General features: G+C 34.3%; 1 protein-coding gene across 3 annotated transcripts in view; it reads left to right on the top strand.

Moving 5' to 3' along the window:
• LOC106876684 (cyclin-dependent kinase 2) overlaps nt 1-4966 on the top strand; it is a 53786-nt gene that overhangs the window by 6618 nt on the left and 42202 nt on the right. The window lies entirely within an intron of this gene.

The following is a 4966-nucleotide window of genomic DNA, read 5'->3' as shown; positions in this document are numbered from 1 at the left end:
GTGTGATGTACGCATGTGCAAAAATTGAGCAGATCTCTGAACAAAGTTATTCCCGTCACAAACCACTTTCTCTTATTTCAGATACTGTATGGTCCAGATGGACTATATGTAATCTAAAACTACCTTACTTCAGGTCTCCTTCCCTTTAAAACGGGACCAAATCCTATACCGCATGAGAAAGGAAAGAGCAGTTTTTGTCTTCATTACTTTTTCTTTTTATTGTATTCCTGTGTTTCATACAACGGGGGATCACGATTCTGATACAATTTTTAATATTTTACACTTTGTGTCACCCCACTTCTGTACACTGAGTCGTGATACATTCTTACAATGAACCGTTTTTTTTTTCAATAGAATCTTTCGGAAGACACCATGCTGAAAAAGAAAAAAAAACTCGTCTCATAATTAAAACATTCCTAAATATTTGCAGCCAATTATCTCAAGGGTTAATAGTCCTATTCTCGTCTGTTGTTATTCTCTTCTGTTTTCTGATCAAGGCATTCCAGTTTTATTGTCTTTCATTGCTGCATTGTCTAATAATGCAGATGCGTATCTCCCCTTAAAAAATGCATTTTTCTGAAAAAGTTTATTCGGATTCCTAGGTTTTAAGGGGCTAATGCAGTTTCGCACCTATCCTTGAAAAATGCATTTTTTGGAAAAAAATTTTTCGGGTTTCTATATTTTAGATGTTGGAGATTACAAATATGCAAAAGAAGAAATTTTTTTTTTTATTCCCCGTCTTGCCCCCCCCCCCCCCAATTAAAGTTTGTTTACTTTAAAGAGATTGTAGAGAATTGACGAACATATGCAAATCGAAATTAAATATAGACAAAAACATTAAAGTGAAAAAGGTTTTACATGTCGAGATTACGAATGTGCAAAAAAATAAATTGACGTCAGATGAATTCAACAGATTGCTTGAAGTTGCAATCTACGAGATAATGAAAACTATGATTTGAGGGAGACTTCCTGCTGTTTCTAGCAGGTTAGTGACATATAGACTCCTTTCGCTCATGTGGGAGATTCGGTTGTTATTTTTAAAGGCTCAGCGAACGACCACGTAATCTCCATGAGTTCGTGAGGGAGATAGATGTAACTTCTATTTTGAGCAGGTCTTTCATGTAGAAGTTGTGTCACGGATGACTTACTGAATGAATATTAGTTTCTTCAATCATCAAGACCAATAGGTCTCCGGCAGTTGCTGTTGGCCCAGTTCCACTTACAAGGCTTTGGCTGCCCTAAGTATGGTAGAAGACATGTCTCCAGGTAGTAGGGGCGAACCTGGGACCTTGTCATTTCATCATACACAGGAATCTCATTCTATACGCCATATTATTGTTGTTGCACTGATTGCTAATATCACTCTACATCAGACTATCAAAGTGATTAACGCTTAATCCATGATACCTAATAGTAACATTGGTTGCTAACGTCCAGACAACCTTGGTTAATGGGTACTTTTTGGTTATCTCACTCCCATTAAAAAATTGGGTTATCTCCACCAACTAAAAAAATGCTTAACCCTCAATAAAACAAAAGAAAAAAGAAATGAAAAATTAATAAACATGCAAAGTGAAAAAATTAAACATCTTATTGAATCAGATATTTTTTATAACAAATCATACAAAACTGAAAAAAATTAATAAACATGAAAACTAAAAAAATTAAACGTCTTATTGAATCTGATAACATTTTTATAACAAATCGTACCATGAACTATTGAGGAGGCCAATCTCTTGTCGCTACATAAACCCAACTTTTTAATGGGGCTCAGGTAACCAAAAAGTACCATTTAATGTTAGCATATGCTAATGGGAGAATTTCTGTATGATCGCTCGATATTCTAGGAATGGCCAGGAAATTTCCCACTAAATCATATTCAGGTGTTAGAAGACATGGCAGCAACTGATCATCGTATGCTGTCTTTTTTTCAATACTGTATTTCTAAAACTATAGAAGTACCTTCATTAGATTGTCTTTACTGTAACCATTTATTTTTATTCAGATAGTGCACCCTGGATCCACACTATCAATGTCGCCTCTTTTATAAAAAAGCAGAATATGATTTAGTGGGGAATTTCCTGGCCATTCCTAGAATATCGAGCGATCATACAGAAATAATCTTGCATGCATTAACTTCAAACCTTATTAATAGCTTCGTTGTTTCTTTCCAGGTTTAGCCCCAAAAGACATTTATGCTGATATGGTTGCTACATTAGATGAAGATCCAGCTTTATCAACAGCTGAATTTAAGGAGGGAAAAGGAGAGTCTTGAAGATCACCCCCAACGTCTGGACATCTTGCAACTGCTACTGTGGCGATCTTTCGATAGCAACCATATCAGCATAAATGTCTTTTGGGGCTAAACCTGGAAAGAAACAATGAAGCTATTAATAAGAAGGCTTGAAGTTAATGCATGCAAGATTTCACAGCTCCTAACATCATTCAGCCAACTCTTATATATATATATATATATATATATATATATATATATAAATTCAATAATAGGACGAATTCTTTTACAAGAATTTATCAAGTAGCTAGCGTGAATCCCTCATAGCGTGAGGCATTATTGTATAATAATGACCTTATATAAATAAGAATATATATATATATATAATCTGTAAAAGGCAGATTTTCTGTATGTGTGTATATGTTTAAAATTCATACATTTACACAATTCCAAATTTCTTGGATGAAAGAATTGGAATTAATATTCTAAATACCATAACTGAGGTCACAGCGTCATTTTTTTCCGTCAAAATAACTCCCATAAAACTACACAAATTAACATTTTCCCCTCTAATAAAATCTAATTTCCTCTTTCTACTACCTATACAGATCCTTTCAACTCCTACTTTCTCTTATGAACCTTTACGAACAATCCAACAACAAATACAAAAAAAAAAGGAAGGAGAAACACTCACAGTAAAAGAAACGGACACAATACCAATCCTACGTAAAAACACATCACATTTTGATACTGTAATGACAGATACTTTCACTTTAATGGTTTCATTTTCATACTGAGACTACTAGTGAAACTATACTCTCACATATATACAGGCATACATACATACATGCATATGTATATCTGCACAAATGTATCCATATACATGTATATATATAGGAGAGAGAGAGAGATGTATATGTATACATATAGATGTATATGTACACATATATGTATAGATATAGATCTATATGCATACATGTATATGTATACATATATACACCCATACACAAACACACACATTAGTCATTTTTTTATTATCCAAAACTATGTCAAAAGTACTGAATGGATCTAAAGAAATTTGGAAATTATATTCTATGCATAACGGCTATAACCCCCTTGAAAGTTCATATATTTTTGATGTTGATGAAATTTTAACCATTCATATTACACACAAATAAAGTAATATTTCTAAAATTTCTTCTTAGGAATTACAAAGACCCCTTCATGGGCACTTCACACCCACAATTTAGTCATTTTTCCTAAGCAAAGACGAATACAGTTATTGATTGTAAATTTTTTCCGCCCAGTTACCTATCGATATAGTGGTCATTTGCAAACTCCAGAGGCAACACTTTCATTTCCCTTTACACCAAATGTCACATGTTATTTCAATTGGGTCATGCCCTTCCAGTTGCTATAGATTTGTAATGCATCTTACAGCTGTGCCTGTCACCTGTATGGTGACGAATCCTACATTGGGGAGTGGTAACGACTAAGCTAGGGTAGCTGACTGATTATCGTGATCATTCGTCTTTTGCTTTCCTGTAGCTTTGCTCTCTTTTACAAACTCAGTGAACATATATTTCCTATTTCAAAGAAATTCAAACAATACATATAAGACCCAAGTTAAAAAGATTCCCATCAATTCAACTTCTCTGGTTGACATTAAAACACCCACCCCCAATAGAGGCCTTGACTCCCACATTTTTCAGCTCCATGAGCTCCATTTTCAGGAGCAAAATCCTTTTTACAGGGTCCATAACCCTGGAATTTTTGAGTGTGCGCATAAATATCAGTACTATGGGATACATGTGTCATGATTAGAATTTTTTAGGGTCTGTAAAGAAGGAAAGGACCCCCATATGCATTTTTGATGAAATTCAAATCATGGGGATAAAGAAGATGATGTCACATGTTATCGAGGCTACCATTCTTTCTGGATGTGGAAAAAGTGATGGCGTCTTTATTCCAAGAATTCCTCTTACTCCATCAGGAGCAGACATTCCTTTTACATTCAGAAGACTTCAATTCCCCATTCGTGTCACTTTTGCCATGTCCATTAACATATCTCAGGGTCAGATCTTCTCTGTGGCTGGTCTTCTCTTGGAAGAGCCCTGCTTCTCACATGAACAACTGTATGTTGGCTGCTCAAGAGTGGGAAGCAAAACAAACCTATTTGCATTTGCTCCACAAGGAAAAACAAGGAATATTTACGAGGTGTTCTAATCACAACAGCAAGAAAGTATGTACATGATCACCTTTTTTTACCAAACTTCATTGGCATTTATTGATACACACACACATATATATATATATATATATATATATATATATATATGTGTTTGGGTGTGTGTGTATATATATATATCTATATATATATATCTATATATATATAAAGATGAGAATGTGTGTCTGTGTGAATCCCTAAAACTCGAGAACTACACAACCAATTTCATTCTAAGTTTACACATGCCTTACTTAGGGTCCATGTAGTGTCTTAGCCCCAAAAAATTTTAACTTCTTGCATAGTTCGAGCCTACAGCAATATCATATCTCCTCCACTATTTCAGTATTACGTGTCAAAAGTGAAACAATAACATCACTCTACTGTAATGTCAGATACTTTCACTTAAATACTTTCAATTTCATACTGAAATTATTAAAGTGAAACTATACTCTCACGTATATACAGGCATACTGTAAGACCCAAGTTAAAAACATTCTCAACAATTC

This window comes from Octopus bimaculoides, chromosome 17 (assembly GCF_001194135.2).
Source record: "Octopus bimaculoides isolate UCB-OBI-ISO-001 chromosome 17, ASM119413v2, whole genome shotgun sequence".
Lineage (NCBI taxonomy): Eukaryota > Metazoa > Mollusca > Cephalopoda > Octopoda > Octopodidae > Octopus > Octopus bimaculoides.
This window is presented reverse-complemented; position numbering and strand designations above follow the sequence as displayed.